The sequence below is a fragment of the Silene latifolia genome, chromosome 1 (genome assembly GCF_048544455.1).
Source record: "Silene latifolia isolate original U9 population chromosome 1, ASM4854445v1, whole genome shotgun sequence".
In the NCBI taxonomy this organism is placed as follows: Eukaryota; Viridiplantae; Streptophyta; class Magnoliopsida; order Caryophyllales; family Caryophyllaceae; genus Silene; species Silene latifolia.
In genome coordinates, this window is record NC_133526.1 from 181,695,700 (window position 1) to 181,709,280 (window position 13,581).

A 13,581-nucleotide genomic window follows, 5' to 3' on the forward strand; every position below is an offset into this window, starting at 1 on the left:
GAAACCTTTTTGTTTCATTTCACATGTTTTAACCATAAAGCATTTTTCACCCTTGGTTCTTCATACCATGACGGTTAAATCCGTGTTTCGGTGATAATATTTGGTTAATGACATTTAGAAGGTATTTTAAAGCCTTTTATTTCACTTCTTCACATTTTTCAAACAAACATATTAGTCACCAACACAAAATCATCCTTGGTTCTACATACCATGCCGGATTTTAACCCGGGTACGATGACGAGTATCGACTAATTACATTCAAATGGACTTAAAACAATTAGTCCATAATCATTTTTCAAAACTATTCATGTCAAGTTTGTCAAATCGAACCCGACACCGAATATTATCAAATAATGATGATTATTCGAGTCTAGTTCTTCAAATCAACAAACGCGGTCTAAACGACCCTTTTAAATCAAACCGGGTTCAAATACCCATTTTCAAAAAGTTTTATAACGTTTTCTAAAAGGTCAGAACACGGCACATAAATCGTGGGCTAACCCGCGCCTAAACAGGCTCTCCATTTCTCATTTTCAAAACCAGAAGGAGGCCCCTTACACCGCCGGCTGGCTCGCGCCTCTTATAGCCGTGTGGTACAGGGCCTGTTCCCTTCCAGCATTAGTTTAGGACGATCCCAGCTCCGGTTAACTCGGATATAGGACGGATCAGATGAATGTTCAAACCATATTTGCAAAATGCCTTACTAAGACAAATGGATCATGTTATGCACCCTAAACCTAATACGGTAAATGGATGTTTAATTTCCGTCTTGCATGCAAATCAACCATTAATCTAACTCGACATCTTATACTTGATACTTGGATTAAATAAACCGACTTAGAAAGCTCTCACATGTTAGGTTTAAATCATTGGATGCGCATTCATGCCTTTAAACCGTTTTATCAACTTTTGCATTCAACCAACCAAGATCGATCAGTAGAGGCCGCTAAACACGGGCGGGATTGGGTGTCTGATTAAAGGGCTTCCCAATACGTACCTTCACCTCTTACTCAGAAACTTTGGATAGTGGACGACCTTATCCAGGGCGTACGAGAGTCATTCTAGAGATAGGATGCTAAAGAGGGACGATTTCCTTATCTTTAGTACCTATGTCAAACGCTGCTTTGTGCTTCGATTTGACCGAGGTATAAAGTGGAATTAGAACGGGTTCCAGGCATCCCACAAATGCTTGGTGGCGACTCCGAACATCTCTAATCGTTTCGAGACCCTTACCGAGACGAAATCGACCGATCTAAAACGATCCGGTCGAAAGCACCTTTACGCCACCGAGCGTGGCTTTCAAAAAAGACCGCTGCCATTGTCCACAGATCGGCTGGGCATACGCAGGTGGGCCATGTCCACAGATTGGCGACTCCGCTGGGGAAAACTAGGACACTTACGTCTTTGTGATCCCTAGATAGTGAGACTCGAACGAGGTCTTGGTTGGAATGCATAATTTGATATTACGGTCACGGTCGGGTTTCCTTGTCCGGACCCACAACCTAACCCTTTTTCGACCAATTGGCTCGTTTCGTCGGCGTGAGTCTTCTCATCCCCGCGTTTCGAATCCCGATTGAGTCAAGCATACCATTGACGTTACACATTTCTGTTTCGTCAAAGAGCTTTCATCACTTTTGAGCACGAGGCTAGGGCACCCTCCTTACACATTTTGTTTGGATTGGTATCTCTCTCGCAAATCGGGGTTTGATTGCTTGGTGTGTAACCCACCCTTCTAAACCAAAACCCGTGTCAGCATGATGCATAATATAATGAACTGTGAGTGCTTATGTGCTATCTGATCATAAGTCCTTCCGTGTCATTTTCAACTTTCAAAAACACCCTTTTCGCGCCGTTATATTGGCCATTTCAAACCTCGGTCTTTCGCCGACTGATGCACGCCTTTCTAGGCCGTCGTAATGACGATTTTCAAACCCGGTTTTGTATAACCATTTCAACACGCCTTTCTAGGCCGTCGTAATGACGATTTTCAAACCCGGTTTTGTACAACCATTTCAACACGCCTGTCTAGGCCGTCGTGATGACGTTTTTCAGACCCGGTTTAGTATAACCATTTCAACACGCCTTTCTAGGCCGTCGTATGACGATTTTCAAACCCGATTTTGTATAACCATTTCAAATCACCTTTTCACGCCGTTATAATCGCCGCGTCTAGACACGGATTTTAACCCGTTTCGCGCCGACAATGGCTTTCTTTCAAAACCCGAGAAAAGCACACACCCTTTTCTCGAGACACTTTCGGATCCCGAGGACCATGCACCGTCCCCGGGACCTTTTCAAACATTTCAAACTCGATTTTCAATACATACAATTTTGAATTTCAAAAACCGTCTTGGGGAACGACGCACTGTTTTCCGAGCCGACTCAAACTCAAACCGTCTTTTGCAAATAAACTTAAGACAACCCTTTCAACTGATCGACTTGCGGGGATTTCTATCTTCGGAAGCCGCCCATTAAAGCGACAAATGAATCTTTTTGAAAATTCCTATTTTCGAAAACTTCAGTCCACCATTCCAATTATGCCTCGTGTCTATCGAGTCAAAGCAAACGTACTTATGGGTCTTTACTTATGAGTCGTCTCACCACGAGACCCGTCCAATGATGTCACGCTGTCATGATTGGACTCGTGTCAAAGGTTCGGTCAAACACCGTCACGTCATAAATCGAGTCAGCACCGAGGGACCACACATGGCCACCCCGTCTTGTTGAGTCGATCTTTGTCTCATCCTCTGTGTTGTCTGCGTTCAGTCTTGGAACCGTGTCAGATTGAGTTGTAAAGTGAGCCGTTTTCTTCCTCAGAGCCATGGCCCCGTCTTCAACTTCGTCTATCAACCACAACAACAATGATAACAACAGAGATGTCACAACTGATCAGCTAGCCAGCTTGCTTACCGCTCTTAAGGTCACCCTGGATCGTGTCGAGACCCGTATCGACGCCCTGGAGAACAAGGAAATTGGGGAACATAATACCCCACCTCTAACTGAAACTGAGAAGAGGCTGAAACTCTTGGAAGAACAGCTCCTAGCCCGGGGTAACAATATCCATCTTGAGAACAACCGAAGATTCGAACCTGTTGGGGACCAGTTACCTGACAACGTCACCCTGACTGATGTGCCTAAGTTCAAGGGAGTGAAGGACCCACTCAACCACATCCGTACTTTCAAAGACTACATGTCCATTAAGGGGGTCAAACAGAAGCTTTTTACCAGGATCTTCCCATCCTCTTTGGAGCCGATTCCTCGCCAGTGGTACTACTCCTTGGACCCGAAAAACCTTACCACTTGGGATGAGATCGCAGTTGAGTTTGCCAACAGTATGCTGACAATGTCGAGATCCAGGCCAACACCCGTACTCTCAAGGTGCTAACCCAAAACGACAAGGAAGGGTTCACTGAGTTCTTAACCCGTTGGAGGAGGGTGAGTACTCAATTGGTCAGTAAATCGAGTGAATCAACTCTGGTGGAAAAATTTGTCAACAACCTCCGCCCGGTTTATGCCATCCTACTGAGGTATCAGAATATCAAGACTTTTTAAGATCTGCAGATTCTGGGGACACGTATTGAGGACGACCTCCAAAAGGGTGTCTTAGCAAAGACCACTGGCATGGGTTATCAAGGATCCACCTCAACCGGATCTCGCCCTTACGGTCAGACAAACAAGATTGATGAGGTCAACCTCGTCGAACCATCTGCCAAGAAAACTGAGCGCCCCAGAGAGTGTTCACCAACATAGGGTCGACTTATGCAAGTGCCCTGAAAAGGCTCATGGACCAAGGGAAGCTACAACCGATCGGACCCACCCCGGATCCGACCGACGCCAAGAAGTTCCGATTTTGGTACCCCAACGCCTAGTGTCAGTATCATCGAGGGAAAGGGCATGATACCGAAAATTGCTTCAAACTCAAGCACCTCATTCAAGACATGATTGAGAAGGGAGATTTGCCTATACCCCCCACCAACTAAGCCGAACAACAAGACGAATCCCCTGGGAATTCACGCCATCTCTGACGATGAGTCGACCCTAGATCGCTTGCTCTCATCTCATCTTGCCGATTGACGACGAGGTGAATGTTTTGGAAAAGGATCCTTCGGACGGAGTGTTTGTGTTGATCTGTCGCCACCATGCTCACTATGTTTCAGCAAGTTGAAGAGGCCATAGCCAGCCTCTCTGAGAGAATCACCCGACTCGATGACGCCTACAGTCGACTCATCTTCAATCCGCCAACACCGCGTCCGAGGGAGAATTCCCCGAGCTTTCAAAACTACCCGCCCCGGGATGGAGTGCTCCCGCGACCATTCTGGCACAGACCTCACGAAAATCACCTTCAAAATAACTACCCTCAAAATAACTACCCCCATAAAAATCGCCCTCACAAAAATGTCCCCCACAAGAACTACCTACCGAGGAATACCCCTCCAAGGTATCCTCGAGACCCTGAAATTAACGGCATATGGCGGGATGATGTTGAGGATGTCTATGTCATTCCGAGGAAGGAAAAGCGGACGAAGGAAATCGGACATCTCACCCAGTCCGGACGTCCTTATCAGAATCCGAGCAACCCAGCGTTCGTTCCAACAACGAATGACCAAGTCGTCCCGGAAATGGACACTCAACCAAAGGCTCCCGAGAACTCAATCCTAAAACAGATCCAGAAAGCAAAAGCCGAAATCTCAATTTGGCAGCTGATCGCAACGTCTTTTGAGCATCGACGGGCCTTCTTTGCGGCCTTGGGAAAATTAACCGTGCCCTCCACCTCTTCCCCAGAAGAAATAGTGTCACACATGACGAGAGACGCCCCTGATCTGAGCAACCCGGTCGTCTTCTCCGACGAGGATATCCATCTGTTCTGAGCCAATCATAACCTGGCCCTGTACATCACCGTACAATGCCTCCAAAAGAATATACCAATGGTCCTCGTGGATGACGGTTCCGCCGTGAATGTCATTCCTCTCAAAACTGCCCACAGGCTGGGTATTAAGGAATCTGATTTAATCCTAACGAATCAAGGAGTACACGCTTACGACGGCACTCGTCGCAAGGTCGCTGGGCTAGTCACTTTGGCCGTCGCAACCGGGCCACTAGAAAGACAAACCAGTTTTCAAGTGGTTGACATCGACGCGTCCTTCAACATGCTCCTGGGACGTCCCTGGATTCACGCAGTCAAGGCGGTCACATCAACGCTCCACCAAAAGATCAGGGTCCCCTTCAACGGGAAAACGATCACGATCCCCGCTTCCCCAATCAAAGCAGTCATGAGAAGGGGGGTACCCTCCCAAGCCATTGAGGAGGATGACAATGAAATGTGGGGTTTCCAAGCCGTGAACGCCATAACTGATGAATTGGCAACCTCTGAGTGTGGCCCGTTCACCAACCTCACGATCAACCGTATCATGATGCGTCGGGGTTATTTCCCGGGTTTGCCGCTCAATCTACTAAAGGACCCATTGCCTCCTTTGAAACAGGCTAAGGTACCCAACATTCCCTTTGGGCTGGGATACGAACCTACCAATGAAGACATCCAGGAGATGAACCTCCTAATCCGAAAACGCAAGAAGCACGGAGTCATCCTCCGTCCCTACCACCTGACTCTCAACGGATACTTTGTCCCCGAGGGAGAGTTTGAACTCTACCACGGCTTTCCGGTGCCAATCTATGACTCTGTGGCCAGGGCTAGATACCCGGAAGTGGAGGTCTTCCAGGACTGCTACTTTATCCCCGACAACATCGAAGCTGCATCAACTGAGTCCAAACCGTCACCATGCCTTGACGGACAAGCTGTCACACTCGTATTTGGGGAAGATAACGCCAAACACCTCGACTATGAGGACATTATCAACATCGTTCTGAAAGACAACCAGTTCGATCCAACCGCCTTAATCTCCGATACTAACCCGGAGAAGGCTACCCAGGGCTGGAGGAAGATCGTCAAGTGGACTGATCGCCAAGGCCGTATTCTCGAGATAACAACTGGAGAAGCCCCTATGTTCAAGGAGGGAGGTGAAGAAGGGTCCGAGTCTGAGTCTGAGTCGGAGTCAGAGTCCGTCATAGCTCCTAACACTCTGGATGTCCCAGTCAAGGTCCCCTTCCCACTGTTTTATCACAAAGTCGTGGCTGATTCAGAGGCTGAGTCCACTAAGGTCACCCCCACTCCCATGAATGGTGACAACCTGGAGCCTGTTCCAGGGGCCACTTCCTCTTTCGTGTCGCCTCTGACTGACCACGAGATGTCTGTCCTTTCCGAACTTTTCGCTCGTGTCAACTTAATGAACGCTAAGTTTGCTTATGAATCATCTCAATTTAACTACAATGCAATTCTGAATGATTATGAGGAATTTTACTTGAGCAACTACCCACCTCACTTTGCCAAAGAACTTGACAAGCGGGAAACCAGAACCCCCATCATTGAGGAAACCGAGCCTATTAACGTAGGAACCGACAATACACCTTAAGAACTTAGGATAGGGACAACCCTGGACCCCTCGGAAAGACAACAGTTCATTGACCTCCTCCACGAATACAAGAATGTGTTCGCCTGGTCTTACAGAGATATGCCTGGGATTGACAGAGAAATCGCAGAGCACCGGATACCCATTAAACCCGGAGCTAAACCTGTGAAACCGAAGCTACGCCGGATGCGTCCTGAGTGGGCCCTAAAAATCAAGGAAGAAGTGGACAAACAGTTCAAGGCTGGGTTCATTAAAGTGTCTGAACACTCTGACTGGGTGGCCAACATTGTGCCCGTACCAAAGAAAGACGGAAGAATTCGGGTTTGCGTCGACTACAGGGATCTGAACAAGGAGAGTCCAAAAGACGACTTCCCTTTGCCACACGTTGACATTCTGGTGGACAACATTGCCGAACATGCTCTCCTATCATTCATGGACGGGTATGCCGGGTACAACCAGATTAAGATGGCTGAGGAAGACATGCACAAAACAACATTCACTACACAGTGGGGTACGTATTGCTACACGGTCATGCCTTTCGGCCTCATCAATGCCGGAGCAACCTATCAAAGAACCGCTACCACTCTCCAACATGATATGATGCACAAGGAGGTAGAGGTGTATGTCGATTACATGATCGTCAAATCAAAAGAACGGGACGGCCACATCAATGCCCTCCGGAAATTCTTCGCTCGTCTGCGGAAATATAACATGAGACTAAATCCTCAGAAGTGTGCATTCGGGGTCACCTCCGGAAAGCTCTTGGGACATGCCGTTAGCAAAAGAGGCATTGAGATTGATCTAACCAAAATCAAAGCCCTTCATCAAATGCCTCGGCCTAAGAACGAGAAGAAGATTCGGGGATTTCTCAGTCAGGTCCAATACATCAGCATGTTCATTGCCAAGCTCACTATGATCTGTGAACCGATATTCAAAAAACTTCGTGCCTCCGATCACACTGATTGGGACGACGACTGTCAGAAGGCATTCGACAGGATAAAGGAAATCCTATCCAAACCTCCTGTCCTCATGCCACCTCAACCGGGGATTCCTCTATCCCTATACCTGACTGTTACTGACACAACCATGGGAGAAATGCTCGCACAAACAGTTGGCAACGAGGAGCGAGCCATCTACTACATCAGCAAAAAGTTCATTGAGTACGAGACGAGGTATACCCAACTGGAAAAGACATGCCTTGCCCTAGTATGGTCAACAAAGAAGCTGCGGCATTACATGCTCAGCTACTCGGTCCACATGTACTCCCAGATGGACCCGGTTAAATACATCTTCAAAAAACCCGTACTAAACAGAAGGCTGTCTAGATGGACACGCATGCTGTCCGAATTTGACCTCAAGTTTGTACCCCTCAAGGTTATCAAGGGAAGAGCAGTCGCTGCTTTCCTAGCAGAAAATCCCGTCAACGAGGATCCAACGACCGACACATGGTCACTTCCTGACGAAGACATCCTTTGTGCTGACTCCGACGCATGAGACCTATACTTTGATGGTGCATCTAATCTGAGAGGCTTCGGGGTAGGAATCCTTCTAATATCACCAGAGGGAGAACATGTTCCGATCTCGGTCAAGCTGGACTTTGCCGTCACCAACAATGCCACTGAATATGAAGCATGTCTCATCGGCCTACAAGCAGCCATCACACTTGGCATCAAGAGACTGAGGGTCCATGGCGATTCCTCACTCATCATCAATCAGGTGTCCGGATCATGGAAAATCCGATCTGACAGCATAGCTCCCTACCGAGCAAAGATCAATCAGGAGGCCGAGTTCTTCGACCAAGTCGACTACTTCCACTTGCCGCGAGAGAAAAATCAATTTGCTGATGCCCTGGCAAAACTTGCCGCGCTCGTCAACATACCTGACGACATGACATCGATGCCCCTATGTATCGAGATAAGGAGCAAGCCAGCTCACATTTGTGACATTATCGACGACGAGGAAAGCCATGATGAACCTTGGTACCAAGCCATCCTCAATTACAAAACCAAAAACGAATTTCCTCCCAACTCTGATCAAAGAGGACAAAGAGCCATCCGTTTACTTGAATCACAATTCGTGATAAACCAAAATCAACTCTACAAAAGAACACCCCAAGGAATTGTCCTCCTTTGCATTGACCATCACAAAGCCAAAAAAGTCATGGGAGAGGTTCACGACGGAGAATGTGGCCCTCACATAAGTGCAATGATGCTTACACGGAAAATCATGCGTCTAGGTTACTACTGGACCACCATGGAAGCCGATTGCCGTAACTACGTCAAACATTGCCACAATTGCCAAATCTTCGCCAACATACAACACATACCACCATCCCTTTTATACACCATGACATCACCCTGGCCATTCTCGACCTGGGGCATCGACATTATCGGGAAAGTCAACCCAATAGGCACCAAGGGGCATTGCTTCGTCCTCGTCGCCATCGACTACTTCACCAAATGGGTGGAACCACAGTCATATGTAGTCTTGACCGCCAAACAAGTGGCCAAGTTCATTCAAAACAACATCATCTGCCGATATGAGGTATCCCATGAAATCATCAGCGATCAAGGCTCTCACTTCCGGGCGGAAACTCAAGCCTTGCTGGACAAATACAAGATCAAACGACATCGATCATCCCCCTACTGTCCCCAAACTAACGGAGCGGTGGAGGCAGCGAACAAAACTCTTGTTACCATTATCAAGAAAATGCAAGACAACTACCGCGATTGGCCGAGCAAACTCCCATTCGCACTCTGGGATACCGAACCTCCATTCGAACACCGACAGGCGCCACACCCTTCTACCTAGCATACGGTATGGAGGCGGTTCAACCGGTAGAGTTAGAGGCTCCATCTCTACGCATCCTACTAGAGAGTCAAGTCCCTGAGGCGGAATGGACCCGTCGAAGGTACGAACAACTCATTCTTCTAGACGAAAGGCGACTCAACGCCTTGCACAACGTCCAGCTATACCAACGACGTATACAACGGGCATTCAACAGAAAGGTTAAACCCCGAAACATCCGGGAGGGCGACTTGGTCCTCAAGTCAGTCCGAGCACCATTACCCGTCGATCCGAGGGGAAAATTCAAACCCAACTGGGCCGACCCATACCTGGTCAAGAAAATACTTTCGGGGGGCGCAGTGAGACTGAGTGACCTAGACGGGGAGGACTTTACAAACCCGACCAACCTAGACCAACTCAAGAAATACTACCCTTGAACCCTATCAACCAACAACCCAGCCTAGTTTTTCAACTAGCATCGACCTCAACCCTTTTCAAGTCAAGTTCCTCAATATGTTCTGATTTGAAATTGCATGTTTTATCGAGTCTAAGCTGCGGCACCTTGCCCGTTTCGAATGTCCTTTGATCCGTCAAAGGCAACGTCCATTTGCACTACAAAAACAAACCCCCTGAACTACGAGCATGGTTTGATTTCACCTCTTCAGGTGGATACGTAGGCAGTCCCTCTTATGCCTGAGGGATACAACCACAAAACCCCAATCAAATTCACAAAACATTTCGAACTACGATCATGGTTTGATATCACCTCTCCCGGTGAATACGTAGGCAGTCCTTTCTTACACAAGAAGGATACAACCATCCCCACATACAAAAAACATCCCCATCAAAAAGAGAAAGGGAAAACCATTCCCTTTCCCACAAAACTACAAAAAATGAGCCTTTCTGTAACACCCCCATACTCCAAGTGCCTTACCAGGACCACTCAGGTATGAAGACATTACCATCTCGGTTACCCGAGGCGATGATAATCAAACAACAATAAAGAAACAACGTTTATTATAAATAATTTAGCGAATAGTTACAATCCTCAAAACCAAACCAAAAGTACGATACATGATTTCAAAATGACTGTTCTATTTGAAATGTAAATAAACTAAAGGCTACACGGAAGACTCCTATCATCATGTCGTGGCATCCCGGCTATCCCAGTACTCATCTCAATACCGCTCAATATCGCTCACCATCCCGAATGGATCACCGCAGTTTACAAAACAACACCGGTCGTACTAATCACACAATCAATATGTATAACAACAATAAGATACACAGATGCTTTAATCGTCACACACACACACACAACCAACCAATTCCCATCATCTCAACACCGATCGTCCTTTGGACCACGCCGATGGGGGACCGCACCGTACCCACCAAATCCCCGCTCCACATAGTGAGCGATAACCCCTGTCCATTAATGTGCACATCCCTTCTATGCGGGTTCCACGGAAGGCGAAACTAGGGCGTGAAGTCACTCCCGCAAGTGACCCCACTCACCCGAGGCCACGCCTCGCGAACCATCAACAACGATCACAACCACAATCACAATACAATTATTACAAAAGAAACAACCAAATACAACACATCCACCAATATCCCATTATGGGACTAATGCGAGTAGGAAATCCTACCCGGTATGCACACAATCGACGGTCTCTCTGCCGAGTCAAAAAGCCTCTTCTATGAACCCTCCTCCTATCATACAACACATATAGGCTACCAATCACATACTACACATAAAAACCCCCAATCTCTAAATTAGGGTTTAACCAAATCAAAGGAAATACAATAAAAAGGGTACGTAGATCTTACCCTCGACGCAAGGAACCCAACGATATAAACAACGACAAGAACTGACCGTCTGAACTCCGGGAATTGCTAAGAATGCGATTAGGAAGATGAACTTGTTGCTTTCTCTCTTAAACAGGGATTTAGGTTTTGTAAAAGTGGTTTAGAATAAAGACGACGGAACTTAAATACCTTAATCGCATAATTAACAAAACCCGAGAAAACTCCCCGTAAAACCGGACACTCGATCGAGTACCCAAGGTACTCGATCGAGTACCCCCTTACTCGATCGAGTGCCCCAGCTACTCGATCGAGTACCCAACAGGTCAGAAACTATTTTATTTCTCAACTTACCCTTACTCGACAGAGTAAGGGCTACTCGATAGGGCTACTCGATAGAGTACCCCAAGACTTATAAACACAGCATATAAAAGGGGTATAAAACTCTTAAAAACTGCTCGCGATCATCTCCTACCCCCCTAAAAGAAACAAGGTTACGTCCCCGTAACCATACATACCTGATCAAAAAGGAAAGGGTAACGCTCTTTCATAGCTTCCTCTGGCTCCCATGTAGCTTCCTCGGTCTCGTGGTTAGACCACAGGATCTTAAGCAAAACTGTCTCACCACTCCTAGTCTTTCTAACCTTTCGGTCTAGAATCTGTTTAGGCACCTCAAGATATGATAAGGACTCATCTAGCTCTAAGCTCTCTGCCTCCAACACATGTGACGGGTCACTCACATACTTCCGCAGCTGCGATACATGAAACACATTATGCACTCTCTCTAACGCAGGTAGTAAAGCCAGACGATAAGCAACTTTCCCAACTCGCTCTAAGATCTCATAAGGCCCTATAAACTTCTGACTTAACTTGCCTTTCTTCCCAAATCTCATAACCCCACGCATAGGAGACACTTTCAAAAGAACCTTGTCCCCAACTTGAAACTCTATGTCCCGACGATGTAGATCTGCATAACTCTTTTGTCGATCCGGGCGCTCTCATCCGTTCCCCGATCATCTTAATCTGTTCCACCATCTCATGCACCATCTCTGGTCCTAAAACCCTTTGCCTCAAAGACTATCGTCCCAACAGATTGGACTCCTACATCTCCTCCCATACAAAGCCTCGAACGGTGCCATACCTATACTGGTGTGATAACTGTTATTGTAAGAAAATTCTATCAAGTCCAACCTCTGCTCCCAGCTACCACCAAAATCCATCACACAAGCTCGCAACATATCCTCAAGAGTCTTGATTGTTCTCTCAGTCTGCCTGTCTGTCGCGGGATGAAATGCTGTACTCATCTTCAAAGTTGTTCCCAACGATTCCTGCAACTCCTTCCAAAACCTCGATATAAACCTCGTATCTCTGTCAGACACTATGTCCTTAGGGACTCCATGTAACTTAAGCACGTTCTTTCGATAGGCCATAGCCAATTGTGCCTTAGTCCATGTATCTTTCATTGGAACAAAGTGAGTGACTTGGTCGACGATCCACTATCACCCAAATCATGTTGTTACCTTGTTGACTCTTTGGCAAACCCACAATGAAATCCATGGAAATGGATTCCCACTTCCACTCAGGCACCTCTAAAGACTGAATCTTACCTTGTGGTCGTCGCTGTTCCCCTTTAACTCTCTGGCATGTCAAACAACGGGACACAAACTCAGCTGTCTCTTTCTTCATCCCAGGCCACCAAAACGTTTTCTTCAAATCCTTGTATAGCTTGTCTCCACCTGGATGAACTGAATATGGTGTGCAATGTGCCTCTGTCATGATAGTCTTTTTCAACTCCTCGTCATTAGGAACACACCACCTACCATCAAACCTCAAACTACCGTCTGTATGAATAGAAAATCGGGACACTGTCCCTTTCTCTACTCCAGCTCTCCACTCCACTATCTTAGGATCCAAAGCCTGCTTATCCCGAATATCATCATAAAACTCAAGATGTACTGTCATATCACCCATGGCATCTCCTTTCTACATCATATGTATCCCAAAACTCGCTACCTCATCCTCGGCCTCATCAAAGATAGAGTTTGTACACGGGGAATGTACACTCTTCCTACTCAAAGCATCGCTACAACATTGGCTTTCCCTTCATGGTAGATGATTTCCATGTCATAATCGCCAATCGGCTCCATCCACCTCCTCTGTCTCATGTTCAACTCCTTCTGCGTGAAGATGTACTTGAGACTCTTGTGATCAGAAAATACCTTAAAGATTGCTCCATAAAGGTAATGTCTCCAAATCTTGAGAGCAAACACCACTGCACCCAACTCCAGATCATGAGTAGGGTAGTTCTCCTCATAAGGCTTCAATTGCCTAGAAGCATAGGCAATCACTTTGCCATTCTCCATCAACACACATCCCAACCCATTCTTCGAGGCATCCGTATAAACCTCAAAGTTCTCGCTCCCTTCAGGCAATGCTAAGACAGGAGCTGTGGTCAAACGCTCCTTTAATGTTTGGAACGCCGTCTCACAACTCTCATCCCAACGAAACCTGTTCTCTTTCCTCA